Below are 17,219 nucleotides of genomic sequence, written 5' to 3'. Positions count from 1 at the left end.
ATGTTTGTGAAAATTCTGGAAATAGAAAGTTAGGAGAAACTCATTTGAAAAACAGATGCCCGAATTGCATTTCTCTACTCTTAGAATTTTTATAATGTCATAAATGTTTACACATGCATAAGGTACAGGAAATTCTCAAGAGGTTAAGAATTTGTTTAGGCTGATCTAATTGGTTTATTGGCTTAGCTACAAGAGCTTTTGAAAAGCACATGTGGAACATCTTAATGATTTTTTTTTTTTAAGTCTCAAGTAAAATGGAGGCAGTATTAAGTGAATTTGACGAGTGCCCCTCTGAGCTAAACAAGCACACATGTATAAATGTTGCCATCCTTTAAGAATATCGCATAGGTGAAGGATTGATATGCATCTCTTTCAACTAAATATCTCCATACAGGCTCTTCTCACTTCTTTTATTACATGAATTGCCACCTACTGATTCCTGAGTCTCTGTTGCTCCTCTATCTTCCTTGATTAGGCAGACAGATCCTTCCTAAAATGCCATTTTTTACAATGTGATGCCTTAGCCCTAGAACCTACATGAGCCTCTGTTCCCTACAATTTCAAGACCAAACAACTCTGCCTGTATTTTCAATATCTAAAGTATTTGTTGTCCTTATATATTTATTAACTGTGTTCCTATTTATAGTTCTACTGTTAATGACAGTGTACTAATTCTTCTTACTTTAAGGCCATAGGCCCTACTTAAAATTGTTATGAATGCATATAAAAATGACCGGTTTTGGGGGTCTTCCCAATAAATGTCAGAATTGGGAATTTACAGTAAATTGTATATTCAATCATGGAACTCTTATAACTGACAAACAGTAAGGAACTAAAAGATTACTACAGACAAAGCAATGAGCGTGACGGCTAATGAAAGCATTAAGACTGAGCCAGTAAGTGGATTTGCTAGAAGGACTTAGCTAATAGCAAGTATGGTTGTTCACTTTCTATGTAGTCATTACAATACTTCATCTGATTTATATGCATGTAGAATGCCTTATTGGAAACACTTGCTAAAATATTTGAACTCGCAGAGGCTGTAGGATGGTTTTTAAGTTGCCAATATTTGCAATGCAGATTAGAAAATCATAAAAGTAAAATATGTAAGTGCTTCTAATTTCCCAAAATTAAGAAAAATTTTTTTTTAGTTTTTAATGTTGGTTTCCTAGTATTTATATGGTTTTCTTATTCTTTATTCCAGTGAATACAAGGGATGGAATGAACATAAAGAATTTATTCAAGTCTGTAGAAATGTTAAGTTAAAACCATTTATTTCTTGTTCAAATGGTAGTACCTTTGCATGAGTTTTATGTACTAAGTTCTTTCCAAAAACCTAAATACACTAAAAATTAGGAAATGCAAACTGGAGATAGGACTTTCACTATCATAACTCTTGTTGTTCAAGAAAAATTATGTGGAAGTTGGAAAATAATTATATTTTGATGCACTCAATTATCACAATCATAGTATAAATAGACATATGTTTGGTTATTTGCAACTGTGAGATGAAATATTTGTTCAGTAACTTTAAAAATACCTTAAGAATCCATTAGTGACTCAGATGTCTACAAATGCACATACATAAATAGGTTTTCAGTGTGTATAGGGTGCTGCATTATTTAACACTTTTGAAAATTCAGTGTTCGTACTAAGTTCTGTAGGTGTTAAAAGTTTAACTGATATTTTTAATTCAATTGACCAATGTGTATCCTCATCATGACTTCTTTACATGTGAGGGTTTTTTCTAATTTAAACACAAATACATTTTAGTTCACCATTTGTGGAGTAAGTATATGTTTTTCAAATAGGCACACTAGAAAGTATATAATATAGTATATTTTTGTTAATATTGGAAATTTTTATATAGAAAGCAGAAAGCATAGCAAATAAAACCAAATGCACAACCACTATTTTATAAACTTATATAAAATTAAGGACATTTCAATTTTGTATATATCTTCAGCAACTAAAAAAGGAGCTGGCATTCAGTAGGTGCTAAATAGGTATTTCTTGAATACCTATTTGTTGAATACCTCCAGTTTATAAAATAATAAGGACCTGTTGGGCTGTTCTCAGTACTGATCCCTGTTACCCCAGGGACCCCACGGAGCTCAGCAAAAAGCTTTTGTTTCAGAATCCAACATGCCCAAGTTGAATTCTGGTACGTATGTTTATGCTAGGTTTACGATTGTAGGCAATATATTTAAACTTTTTAAGTTCAAGTTACCTCATTTATAAAATCAGGGTAATGCACTTATTCTTAGGATGTTGAATTAAATGAGAAACATACATAAATTGCCTAGAACAGTGCCTGGCATAAAGGAGACACTCAGTAAATCTTGTTATTATCCCTTTAACTCCGCAAGCAACATGGGCGCCTCCTTATGACGTCATCCCCCCAGGTCTGTTATCCTCGCTCCTATTGGGTATCTCAAGCCATTCTTCTCTGCTCTGGTCTGTGACAACTCTGGAAACTGATCTGATGAATTAACTAACATTTGATTAAAGTACTAGTCACAGACAACACATTATTATTTGAACAGCAATTAAATATTTTTAAAGGAAATTCTTGAAGATGTAATAAGTCTTACCAAAATAGAACAAAGATATAATGATAAACTCTTAGATGCAGTGTCAAGAAAATGAACAAGATAATCTTAACTAGGAGCCTGACCTTCCAAATGACATCATATCATTTTATATACAACTACCAGTGCCTTGTATGAACCTATGATTAGAATAAAGGTTCTCAGAGTTTCTGGGATGAAAAGCTAATTTTTTATGAACTTAAGCTTTGACAAGTGAGCTTGAGACATGTAAGTATCTGAGTGGACAAGAAGGTGGCTTCATGGGGAGCAGGACTGGCAGGCTTCTCTCTGGCATCTCAGTGCATCATGTAGAAAGGGAAAGCAAGAAACAAATGTGTGGCTATGAGACCTCATTTTGGGAAGTTCTAGTTATAGCTTTGAGAGTAGCTGGTGAATTATGGCTACTGGCTGGGAAAACCTGGTAATCTCAGAATATGACCTTTCCGTTGGATCCACTCTCTTGTCATTAAATTCCAGATGCTCCATGAAGCAGGTCAAAGACTCCCAAGAGATGCTAAAAAAGATTTGTGAGAAGACAGTTGAAAGGGATGAAAAACCGCCTTCAAAGATAACAACTACGTCAATTCATGTGTTGTTCCTAGGCAGAGAATTTGGAAATCTGCATGCTGTCAGTCTGGGCTAATGATCAACCATGACTATAGAAAAGTTATTTTAATAATGATGAAATTAGAATAATAAGACCATTTATTTCACAATTATTCTGAGTATCAATTAAGCTAATTAAATTGAATAACACAGACCACAAAGTCTCCATTGCAGTCCATCTCAATCTTAAGTCATTATATGACTTACTTACCAAGTTCTGCCATGAAAGAAGGGATTTGGTACATGACAAGGATCGCAACTTTTGGTGGAGGCCCTTGCTGGTGTCTTGGCACCTTGCTGGATCCCCTGTTTCTAGGGAATGTGAGTCCTCTGCAGGGAAGAGAAAAGGACGTTGTTAGTAGTGTAGAAATGATCAACACCTTACCCGAATCACCAACTAACTGTTGCCATTCAGTAATTAAATGTTTATTGACAGCCCACATGTCTGAGATTCCCCAGGAGGCCTGGAGATATTCAGGTGAGCCAGAAAAACAGCATTCTTTTCAAAAAGGACACACACAGTTTTTGGAAATTATCATCTTAAAAACGAATGTTCTAAAAAAGCTATAAAAAAGGAATGTTTAGAATGCTTCTTGAGAACATAGCAGTGAATATTGGTTTCTGCCCACGAAGAGGAGTAGGGTCAGGAGATGCCTCAAGGTTTCAAGAAGAGTGTGTGTATTCACACTGACTAAGAAGTAATGCATTTAGAGGGGTTTGGTTGGAAACCATTCGAGGGGAAAACAGTTGGAATTTGCTGCATCAATTTAGTCCAGAAGTGATGGGGTTTAGTCGAAAGCGATGGGGTTGTAGGAATAAGGAAGAAGGCCACTGGGAATCCTCGTCTCTAGGGTCAGAAATGATACGTCCAGTTAAAATTCAGGGTTTTGTTCCAGGAGGAAGGGGAAAAGGAACATTGGGGCAGACAAGTAGCTTTCTCTGCCATTGTCAACAAGAACTCGTTGATGACAGAGAATAATTTTCCTTCAATTCCTTCCACAGTTCTAGCCTCTCCTAAGCTGACGATCTGGCCTGATGTGACAGTGTTTATTTTGGAGGGTTACACAGCGTAATTCCAATGTTTTTAAACTTGGGGTTTGAAAGTTTGTCTTGGCAGCTTTTCCTTGGTTTGAATTTGGTTTGTTTGGCTAGAAAGTGGCATATTCAGACAGGCTTAACTCCCAACCGTAGCAAACACCATCTTAGGCTTTTCGGATTCTGTAGTTCAACACACCACTGATCCTAAGTAGACAGCCCTGGGTCACACAAATGATGTGCTGGCAAGACGTGGGCGTTAGGTCATGGGTGCAGGATCGCTGGCCGCCTGGCAGGGAAGGGGGAAGAAAACTGCGTCTGGAGTCTGGAAACTTGGTAGAGGCCTGACTCTGCCATTTGCTCATTTTTATTCCCTCAGGGAAAATACTTTAAATACAAGTTTTTGGATACACTGCAGAACAGTTCAACTTCAGACAAACTTCGTATCAGCAATCACCTCTCCATTTCTTTCTCATTTCTAGCTCACTGTCTAGGAAACCTTGATAGGCAAGGGTATTTCTGTTTTGTGCCTGTATCCTTGGCTTCACTTCTTGTCTTGAGTCAAACAGCCTTGTTGATCATTTGACATATACTCAGATATTTATACGTACACGACATTACTAGCTTAAATAAAACTATTACTGGCATTTGATAATTTAATGAATCTTTATTTTTTCCTGGAACTGAGCACATTGATATTGTAAAGGAAATGATTATAAATGTTTCATTAAGAGAAAATCCGGTAATCAAATATAATCTAGATTTAAGAGGACGTGCTTATGGCTTAGCATACTGGACATTATGTCTTTCAGCCAAAAGTGATAAAAGGAATAACTAGCAGCTGTCACTTTGACAATTCCTTGGTCTGGGGATGTCAGTGTATGATATCTGGGTGCTAATAGGTAAGCTCTTCTTGTCTTTGAGCTTGTAGAATTCTTTCAGAAGCTGAGAAGAAGATTGGCTATCTCATTTCACTGGCTTGTGCAGAATCAGTGAAATATGTATATAAAAGCATCCTTGATGGTCAAAGTAAAATACAAATGTTTATTATTATTCTAATCAAAGGAGACAGACTCTCCCATGGTTCAAAGAGCTTTGAGAGGTTTCGGGAAGCTGTTTTTTGAGGCATAGTTGGCCATACACACCTTAAATTTGGGGCTTTGATTGGTAAATGATACAAATGGCTAACCTTGTTTCAATTGCCCAAGGAAGGCCATCCATCTCACTAAGGGGATTGGGTAATGGCACAATAAAACATACCTGCAGACAAGTCCAGTAAGAATTATTAAAGTTAAAATGGACATAGAAAATCACCTATTGCAGGAGAAGATAGTTGCTTTAAAAATTGGCATAGAGGATATTGATCCAACCAAGAATGACAAGAAAAATACATGGGAACTGAGTATGTATTTCTTTATCTCTGTGGCAGAGAAAAATAAAAATAAAAATAAAAATATTAGCATTTGACACATAAAAAAACCCTAGAATACAAATGTAATTTACCCACAGAAGAGTGTTTGTGTTGGGATGATTTAATTATGCTTTTAATGCTAGAAGCTATGGTGTTCATTTGATAGACAATCTAATATCTATATACAAACCATAACTATTAGATCATTATAATCAAACCTCTGCAAAGATACCAAGGTGTTTTTTCCCCCCAAAGGTTCTTTGCATACTCATTATGTGCAATTCAAGTATAAATGTTGCATTTTCTCTAGCAGTAACAGGTGTTTTTGAAAAATATCCCAGGAAATATGCTGATTTCTTTATAAACATAATCTCATTTTATTCTCCCAAAAGGACACTTGAAGTAGGTACTATTTTCACCCACAGTTTTAAGGTCAACTGAGTGTCAGACTCTTTTATTTTTATTGTTATTTTGGTATCATTAATATACAATTACATGAGCAACATTGTGGGTTACTAGATTCCCTCCATTATCAAGTCCCCACCACATATCCTATTACAGTCACTGCCCATCAGCGTAGTAAGATGCTTCTCTGTGCTGTACTGCCTTCCCAATGCCCCCCCCCACATTATGTGTACTAATTGTAATGCCCCTTTTTCCCCTTCCCTCCCTTCCCACCCATCCTCCCCAGTCCCTTTCCCTTTGGTAACTGTTAGTCCATTCTTGGGTTCTGTGAGTCTGCTGCTGTTCTGTTCCTTCAGTTTTTTCTTTGTTCTTATGCTCCACATATGAGTGAAATCATTTGGTACTTGTCTTTCTCTGCCTGGCTTATTTCACTGAGCACAATACCCTCTAGCTCCGTCCATGTTGTTGCAAATGGTAGGATTTGTTTTCTTCTTATGGCTGAATAATATTCCATTGTGTATATGTACCACCTCTTCTTTATCCATTCATCTAGTGATGGACACTTAGGTTGCTTCCATATCTTGGCTATTGTAAATAAACATAGGGGTGCATATGTCTTTTTGAATCAGGGATCTTGTTTTCTTCAGGTAAATTCCTAGGAGTGGAATTACTGGGTCAAATGGTATTTCTATTTTTAGTTTTTTGAGGACCCTCCATACTGCTTTCCACAAAGGTTGAACTAATTACATTCCCACCAGCAGGGTAGGAGGGTTCCCCTTTTTTCCACATCCTCTCCAACATCTGTTGTTGTTTGTCTATCAGACTCTTAAATAACTATCCTGAGGTCACACAGGCAGTTCATGCAGAACCAGTGGTGATCACAGATCTGTCTGGCATCAAACCCGCTGCTCCTAAGAAATTCACAATCCTGAGGCCAACCCTTGTTACCACCTCAAAAAGGGACTTTCAAGCCATGTGTGGAGAATGGCCAAGTTTTGGTTTCATTTTTTAAATTTCTAACCCATAGAAGACTCATTTTTGTGAAATACTATAATGTTATAGCAATGTCAAATTACTATAAAATACTTCACTTTCTACACTTATCTAATTATATTTCTATTATAAACTGATCACAAACTATTTCCAATCTCCTTTCAGTAGTGTGAACTTCAATTCCAATTTGGGATTTCTTAGATCTCACTTTCTAGAAGTTTCTGGCATCGCTGAATTCAACTTGCAGAAAGAGTTTCCTCCAGGAACATGATTATTTTATCCTTTGCAATAAATGATATAGAATATCTAATATAATTTGAGAGTACCAGGAAATTTTAGTATCGTGGCTCCAAAAATAGCCTTGCCAAAGAAATTCTCTCTGTTATATCAGCTTTATAGATTGTGTGTTATAACACAGGATAGTTTATAATAAATATTCCACTTTTTCTTAGCTATATTTTTCATCATTATCCAATATATTATGGGGGTTTTTAAGGTTTCTGGTATGATTTTCTGTGGGAATAGGGATCCAGTGTATTGTATTGCAGTCGTATTTCTTTCTTGATCCTTAGAATTCACTCATCCTTCAAAACTTGACTAAAGTCTAAAGTTTGATTAGATTCTCTTCACATGACCTGGACGCTAATAGTACTGGGCACCTCTTTAGACATTTACTAATATTTCTAGAAAGTCTAAATTTAACCAAGTCCAGACCGTTCTCTCTGGGTTTCTAGTTTGAGTTGGGTAAGTATTAGAAAACAGAAATCGTGCTGTTTTCTTTAACCAGATATGTTAGCATTTATGTAACCATGTCATAGATGACAATCTTATATGACCACAGTAGGGATGTAGGTAATTTATGTGAGTACAGACTTCTAGGTAGAAAACAAAAGATTCTGGAGGGGCTTTGCTGAATGAAAAACACTCAACCCATAGGAGACATTCACACTCAATATTGTAAAGCTCTCTATGAGGCAAATAAAAGAGATGTCTGGGCAGATTTGGCTAATGGGATTTATTTCTATTTTCATCCTCTGTATACAGAAGCATGAATTTCCAAAGCTTTAAAATACAGTACAATCTAATTCTAAACCATTCTGTTTCATCTAATAAAAAACAGTTTTAATTTTCTGATTTACAAGTTACTTAAGAAGGGTTTCCTCCACACAAATAAAATCCTCCCAGTTTTGAGAATCATACTGAAGAGAGGGGAGCAAATGTAAAATGAGAAGCAGAATGTGAAGGCATTTCAGACGAAATCTGAGGGGCAAGACCCGGTAGCCGTAGCCTTGGACACTCCCAGACTGAGGCTGGGCTGTTGGCTTAGTGGGGTGACGGAGGGAGAGTGGGTCAGCTGGGGAGGGGCGTGACCGGAGAGGCTGGGCCCAGGGGAGGAAGTGCTTCTACTCCTGCTTCAGATTTGATCTTAGGATGAGTCAGGGACTGTGCTAGGCAAGTGCACATGGAGTATGTCATTTATTACTTTCAACTTTTATTACTTTATGAACCAGTTACTCTCAATTCCTCAAGAGATGAGCTGTGTTTCCACTAGGGGTGTTGAAGCATATTTAGATTCTTTTGTACATTTTTATTTACCATATTTACATGCATAATTCAGAACTTCTTATAGCAAATATTCAGGATGGGAGAGATTTCATGCATTTTAAATGTTCCTGTTTACCTAGATAACACCTAATTTTGTCCGTCCCTCTAGTAGCTCTGAGATCCTCCAGGGCAGGGCCATGTCTCCCTTCTCTTTGGAACCCAGCAGAACAAACACTTTGTGCAGGTGGATGTTTTACTGCCTAGTCCATTGACGTGTCTCTCATGTGTAGAGCAGCGACTGCTTTACAATAGGATCTCAATAAATATTTCCAAATGAGTAAGTAAGTGAATGAATTGTCTCCATTTTACAGGTGAGGAACAAAAAGATTTAGAAACCTGATTACGGTTACATGACTCAGTCTGAATAAAATCCATTGCTCTTAACAATCACCTTACTCTCTGTCCAGTGAGGAATGTTAATCAGAATGACTATTTGTGCTAACCTGGAGGAGTGAGGAGAATATGGGAGTGATGGCCATATGGGGGGCTAGGGTGTGCTGGGCACTGAGCCCCAGACTGAGCCCCACTCACACACAGAGTGGGGGATTAAAGACTCTCCAGGACAAATCAGTGGGGGTACAAAGGGGAGTCACAAATGACTCTAAAGTTGTGAGGATTGGAGACTGAAACTTCATGGTTTCTTCCTCATCGCTGACCAAGGACCAAGCCCGTACTTGCCTGAATTACCCTCTGTAGTAGCAGAAATGCCAATAAGAAGGAACAAAGGATGGACGTTTCTGCCTGGCCACCTAGCCAGCTGAGTCAGGCTGAGAACTCCAGGACTTGCCAGAGTTCAGTCCTCCACGTGTCCAGTAGAAGGCAGTAGCAAGGAAAGGATACCAGGGAATGCCCCTCTTAGGGCTGTGGAGACCACCCACCCCGACGTGCCACCCCAGTCCAGCTCCCATGTCAAATGCAGCCGTGTCCTCAGAAGTTTATGCGAACTACCCATGTTCCCTCCACTGAGGGTTGGTCTTGTACGGTCTTGGTGTTTGCCTTTTCAGTGTGTTCTGAGACACACCATCTTTCATTTTTTTGGCAGTTGTTTTAGTACTAGTCTCTTAATAAGACATGTAGGATGTGTTTTAATTTTGAATAGATCATAAGCAATTAAAAAGACAGTATCTTTTATCTATTACCTTCCTATCTATCTGTTTTACACCTATGTTTTATAACTATGTTTTGTATCTCTTACAACATGTAGTATAGTCATTATATGGCGTTCAAATAATGCTGGCATGGTAGCAACAAATTCTCAATTGAATAAGCTCCTCCCTTCAAGTCAGTGATGATAGATACATGCACAGATACATAGATACATAGATAGGATGGAAGATGGGAGGTGGAGAGAGAGATCTGTGAGGCAGATAGATGGACAGGTAGACGACATAGCCTGGCATGACCATTCCCAGTGAGAAAGCTATACCTGATGGATAGTTACCAACTTTTGAGGAAGTTAATTGTCTAAAGAAATAAGGTATTGTTACTGATAAGAAGGAGGTTACCGTCTTATTGTTTCCTGAAAATCAAATTTGTCTCCTAAGTGTGGACAATGCATTTCCAGGGACTAGTTTACTCAGTGTATGCAATAAACATCTATTAGTTGAAGTAGGATCCTTAATTGGATATAGTTTCAACAATCTCAGAGACTACATTCCGAAAAGTATTTTAACCTATTTGATATTCATTGGAGGAACTAATAAAAAATAAATATTCAGGAGTCAAATTAATGGTGTAACTGGACTCTCAAAGGACTCTAGAAAATCTTCCTCTCTCCCTCTGACAATTTTCCCTTGCTGAAGTACTGATTTAATGTCACAGGATCAGGCCTCTACATTACATTGGAATATGATACATAATAAACCTTAATGTCAGATGTTGCCTTTATCACAAAAGTCTTATAGAGATTGAATTGTAAGAGAAAATATTTTAAAGTTAATATAAGCTTGAAGCATGATTGTTTGCTAAAAACATTGTAATTCTAAGCTCAGTGATTCATTATGCCAGTCAATGATTTCACTATTATTTATTAGAGCATGTCAAGTTCACAGAAAGTTTTAAAAGCACACAAACTATTTACCAGAGTGTCATCTCAAAAGCAATAGAAATGAGAGCAAAAGGAGTTAAGAAGTTTATTGAACTGCTCATTTCAACAGCAGATGAACAGAGAAAGCAGCCCTTAGATATAAATATTAAAAACTCATCTCCGTAGACCTCTAGGTGATAACAGAGAGCTAACAGCCTCTGATAGAGCTTGGGAGACTGTTCTTCACCTGGAAATGTATCAAAGAAAACCTTTCCAAGAAACAAATGCATATATTTTTTTTCTGAGAAAGAAATGGAAATTTTCTAAAAGCTTATTAAAACACTCAGTGTGAAATAATAGGAAAAATTAAAGGATGCGTCATAAAATAATATGGCCTATGAAATCAGCAGGTTGTAACAGAAAAGGAAAAATACCACCTCAGTCATGTTAATAAAATGAGAGGCGAAATTAAACACTATAAATAAGATTTCTTATAGTCTTTAAAAAGAAAATGGTTCAAAGGGAATCATCTTCAGAGACTTGACTGTTTCAAATGATTCCTCTGTCAGTGAAATGCTAGCATTTTGCAGCCCAGTCTGGCTGGGGGTCTTGATACCTGGGTGTCCTACAGAGGCATGGTGGAAAGAATAGTGCTTTGCAAGCCAATGAAATCAGGTTCAAGTCTTGGTCCTGTTTCATGTTCTACAGCCTTAGGCTCTTGCTTCCTCTCCACGGTCTCAGATTTGTCGCCTGTAAATTGGGTGATGCCCATTTTGGCTGGTGGTGGAGAGCACAGATTTCACAATCGGGCAGACCTGAGTTGGAATCTGCCTTGATGACCTATGAGTGAGCAAGTGACCCTCTCAGAAAGCCTGTTTCCTAATCCATGAGAAGGATGCTAATATGCACCTCTCATGTCTGCCAGGATCTTATAAGCTAACAGGAAGTGTTTGGCTTAGCACTTGGTACTTAGCAAATAAATCTGGGCCAAAATGATGTTGATGATGGTGGCAGGGAAGATGAAATGGTATAGCTCCCTCATACAGAGCCCTGAAATCTGGCAAGTTCTGTGTAACCAGGAATTTCTTCTCTTATCCCACCATATCTGACCAAGATACAAGGTCCACATAGCAAAGACCAGCAGCTATTACAGTGCCTATTACGTATAGATATTTAATTAGTATCTGCTAAACAAATAACTGCTTGAATAAACACACAGATACACACACACCCCTTATAATTATCTAGTGCCTCGGAGTATATGATCATTCTTGTGTGTACCTCATCTTCTTACCTCATTTGAAAAGTACAGTCACCCCATGAGGTAGATACCCCTGACATATTTTTCTTATTTCTCAAAAATGGTTACAATTCAGACAAATTAACTTGTCCTAGGTGAGCGGCACGGCTGGTCTGTGAACCCAGTGCTGTTGTCACTTAACTCAGTATGTTTTCTAGGATCACACACTGCTGTCTGAGAAGTTCTAGAATTTCGTACAGAGAGGTAGATGTCCACATATAAGAAGCAGGCTTCTTATTAGGAACACTCCAAACTCCACTAGAAAGATAGTCTGGGAGACGCACAGCTTTGACAGCTTCTCCTTTGAGAAGGCCTCCGTCAGCTGTGCAGGGAGATCCCCAGAGCTGCAGACAGAACCAGGCGTGACTCTGCTTACTCTGAACAAAACCTGAATCTTGTGATGCTGGGAGACCCCAAAACCACAGGGTTCCTGGATGTTCCTTTAATCAAAGTTCACGACCAAGTCTTACACTCATCTTCTAAAGTCCACAAATGTTACAGAAAATAACATTTCCAGTCCAAAAATACACTGGAAAAGACAGGAAAGAGGCTGTGAAACAGAAATACTTCTATTTGCTGAGAAGGTAATGCTTCTATTTACTGAATTTGAACGAAAAGGAGCTGAGGATTCCAGATGCGCCCTCTCCTCCCTCCCTCCCTCTGTCCCCTCTTCTTATTAACCCTTTTTTTTGGTCATGTTTAGTCAACTTGCAAAATTCCTGACTCCCCACTTCCCTTCCTGTCTTGAGCTCTGTGGATTAATGTAACTGGGCAATCCGATCTGGGCGCCCAGGGAGCACAGGTGGCTCTTGCTTGTAAACAGAAAGCTCAGGTGGTTTTATTGTTTATATGGAAGTCACTTTGCATATCAGTGGGTGGATTAAATAGAAACCTCTCCTTCCTGGGAAAGGTCAGACTTGTGCAAATAGAAGGGGTTTCCTTGCAGGCTTGTTCCCACTGCAGGAAAAGTACCACTGCTGCCTGCCTGTACATCACCTGGGATACAGGTCACCACCCCCATTTTATTAAAGGTAACTAATACCTGTGACGTGGTGACTACCTCTCTGATATTCTTAAAGTGGAAACACTCCAGGGGGAATGCAGGGCAAAAAGATCTGGGATTTAGAGACATATGTGAGAGAAAATCTTTATATTAATTTAGAACAAGGCAATTATTGCCCTAAGTAAATGGTACGGCCTAAAGTACCAGGAACATTTTGTGGCTTCCTTGAGATCCATTTTCTGAATAGGTAATACAATTATCCCAAAAGTGGAGATGACAGGAGTCTGATGAAGGAAACAGAAAAATCGAGAATGTCTTTCCAGACAGGCAGTGCTGCCTTTGGGGTGGACTGTAGCATAACGGAAAGAAGGCAGGCTGACGGAGACTCAGTTCTTGGTTAAAATGGGCTTTCTTATGATCAGCTCTGTGGCTTTGGAGAACTTACTCAACCTCTCTGCTTCCCTCTTGGGGCCCTTGTTTTTGCAACAGAACCTTTATTTGGCACTGCACAATGAGTTGTGTTCAGACCATTTGTTCCATCTGACCAGTTTACGTGACTGTGCGGTCAGTGAGGAATGTGGATATACTAGAACCTTTTGTGACTGCCAGCAGGTTAGTCATAAATTGAGATGAACCGAATTCCAGGAGTCTTCCAACAGTGCTTAGCTCTGCTCCTGTGCTTTAGGGTCCACTCTGTCTGGATCAGAGTAGACAGTCATGGTAACTTAGGAATCTTAATTAATCATGGGGCCTGTGTACTTTGATCCAATGAAGTGACTCACTGCCTAGGGTGATCACGAGATGGCATGCAGATAATGACAGCTATGCTAACAAAAGCTTGAGATAGTGAGTTAATATTAGTGTAAGTAATGCAAAGTCCAAATAGCCAAGCAGGAGTGAGTAATGGTGAGCACAGTGCATAGTGAAATGATACGGGAATAAAGCCTGTTTTTATGCTGGTAGATCCATTAGGTAGAAAAATTAATGAACACTTGTAAATGAGTGAATGGCATTTATGAAAACCAGAGGCAGGGTGAAAGCAGGCACCAGGGCTCTCGGCCCTGACCTGGCAACATGGCGGGAGGGGAATCACAGAGACTGCAGGGCCCACTGTGCAGGGCCCATCAGCACCCGTATCACTCACCCCAGACCGGGGCTGCTAATAACTACGTTCCTTGATCTGTGGTTCCTGCAGAACTTTTCTTGACTCCTCAGTTTTTCTGGAAAAGCATTTTGAGCCTTCTAATCTCTGCAACTAGGATTCTCAAACTTTAGCACATTGTTAAAAATACCAGTTCCCTAGATTGATGATCTCAGCAATTTGGAGTCAGTGAGTCTGCACGTGGCCCAGGAACCTGCATGCTCATAAACGCTCCAAGTGGCACTTGAGGCAGGCTGTCTGCGGACCCCACAGATGAACAAAACTGCTCTGTGGTCTCTGCCCCGGCTTCCTGCTCGAGCCCCATGTTCTTGCCTATCTGTGCTGACAACCTGTGCTGTCTTCCAGAACCTGCTCTCGGCCCGACCGCGCTAACTCACTCGTGTTTTCAGTTCTGGTCATCTCGGGGGAACGAGGCCATCTGATACTCCAGAACGAACATCTCCATTTTTCTTTTGCTGTATAGACAAGACAGAGAATGGGAACATTGGAAAGGAACAGGGTTCTTTTTGCTGTTCTCTTTCTGTCTTCTATGCTCATTCATAGAAGCAGTAGAATCTGAAAATGGCAACCAAAATACATAGAAGTAGATCAGGAGGATAAGAGACGTCCAGGGAATACAGGTGAGGGGCAGAGGGCAGGGGCAAGGGGAGAAATTAGAATATATATTTGGAAGCAATGGATGGAGGCCAATTATCCCAACATGATTCTTTCAGAGGAGTTCACGAGCCGGTCAATAAGCTGGATGCAGGCTTTCTCCTTTTGTCGCCTACTTGAATTGACTTTTCTAGCGCTTCCTTAAAGTTTTCGTGGGTAGTTGTCAAAGACAGGAGTGTTCACTTTACTTAGCTCTTGTCCTCCCGTCTGCATGAGGAGGTGACTCCCATGTCCCACTGGCTTGGATGCAGAGGCACCATGAGCCTGTCTGGGTCTTAACATCTGGATTTTTCATAAGATGAGGATGGTTTCAATATTCACTCATGCTCATTTGATGTATAAAGCCCCAATTTTTCTATTGATTGTTAAGACTAATAAATAATTGTGGGTAATAATTTTATCACAGAAATATACTGCACATTTTTTGATTTAATAACTTTAATGTTCTTGATCATTGAATAATATTTAACTTAGGTAAGATAAATTTACAACACTGACTGACTTTAATCCAATCATTTCTTTCACAAATACCTGCAGAAATTAAGACATTTTGCCTGCCAGACCCTCATGGAAAAGTCTTCTCTGTGCCCCAGTTTGTATAGACCCCAAGTTCTTCCTTCCAGGCACTGAAGTCTGACACTGAATGAGAGTACAGGCATTATTCCTCATCTGTGCCCTTAGCCTCTCCACACTCCAGATTAGGTCAATTCTTTGTTATTCCTAATTCCCGACACTCCCAGGTGATGGCCCCTGGAGGGGGGCTGTGACAATGCTGAATGCCACTTGTTTATAAAACCCTAATAGAATGTGTGATGTCCCTTAGGGCTGTTTTCATTTTGACAGTTCATGAAGACCAAGAATGATTAAAACCGAGGTAGTTGTCTCTCAAACAATGAGATTTCAGAAACTATAAATAGCTGGGGTAGTGGTAAACTTCACATCATCTCCTGGACACTCCACGTTGTTTTCGCTTGTGTACAGAGTTCCACATACAATATTAGCCTGGATGTGAATTAGGCTAATATTAGCTTGTGTCTGAACAAATGTACTCATGCCAAATAAATATGCACTGGGAGTATTTTTTTTTTGGGTCAAGCATGATCTGTTTTTTTCTTTTAGATATTTCAAAAAAGTAAGTTTTCTGTTCCTTCTTTAAAACATCTCTGGCATCAGCGGGGAAGTTTAGACCCATCTGTGTGGGAATGGGTCAGAGCTGAAGGCATCATCAATATGCATTCACAGTTAGCTTAGTGTAGATCACTTGGATATGTATAAAAATATTTGTAGATGTGTGTATTTATGGGTCGGTATACTTGTGTGTATTTCCTTGCTCTGTCAGCCGAGAGGAGCTAGAAGTGGGGCCACTCTGCACAGTGAGCAAGCCCAGCCCCTGGACCTGGGCCTCTCATTCCATTCTCTGATGAAAGGAACCAGGGCTCCTGGGAGCCAAGGCTGATTTTAGGACTTGGGCAGGAAGTTCCAAGATGATCCTGGAGCATCTTGAAATGTCAGGGGGCACAGAAGTGCTCAAAAAAGGAACACACACTGATAAGGTATGTCAAAGGGACGCAGGAGCAAACCTTGGCACAGGATTGCCAAGGCTGGAATAATTTGAGCAAATAAATAACTAAACTAATAGATCATAATCCAAAGCACAAAATAAATAAATATAAGTCCACACTGCCCTAAATAAATGATTGAATAAATGACTAAATGGGGAAGAAGAGACAAATTGTTCACACGGAGGAAATTCCACATCATCTGTGTGCATACTCCCCTGCAGGGAGGCTGGACACAACTCTCTGCTCCTCAAGTATGAGCTGTTCATAGGAGACTTCCTTCCACAGAGCACGTGATAGAGAGGAGTTTAAAAAGGAGTAACTTTTACTGTCAAGTAGCCTGCAAAACACTATCTCAGCCAGGCGATCAAGGTCCTCAACAGAGGCAAGTCACGTTTGGTATGTGCCCTTGGTGTGAGGTGATAGGAATCGCACTGTCTCTGTCTTCTTTGTCCCAAAGCACGTAACCCTGGTCTAATTATGGGGGAAAAAATCAGACAAATCCTGATTGAGAGCCACTGGACAAAAGATCTGACCAGTACTCATCAAAACACTTGAGGTCATTAAAAAATAAGAAAAGTCTGAGTCACCACCACAGTCAAGAGGAGTCGAAGGAGATGTGGTGACCAGAGGCTCCGCTGTACGTTGGATGGGGGCCCAGAACAGGAAGGGACATGAGAGAAAAATGAAGGGAATCGGAACAGAAGATGGGCTTTAGTTAAAAATAAGGTAGCAATTATTCACTAATTGTAAGAAATGTACCAATATAAAGCGAGTAACAGAAGAAACTGGGTGGGTGGCATATGGGACTCTGTACCATCTTCTCAATTTCTCTGTAAATCTAAAACTATTCCGAAAAATAAAGTTTA

This window comes from Manis pentadactyla, chromosome 17, assembly GCF_030020395.1.
Source record: "Manis pentadactyla isolate mManPen7 chromosome 17, mManPen7.hap1, whole genome shotgun sequence".
NCBI classification, from domain to species: Eukaryota; Metazoa; Chordata; class Mammalia; order Pholidota; family Manidae; genus Manis; species Manis pentadactyla.
This window is presented reverse-complemented; position numbering follows the sequence as displayed.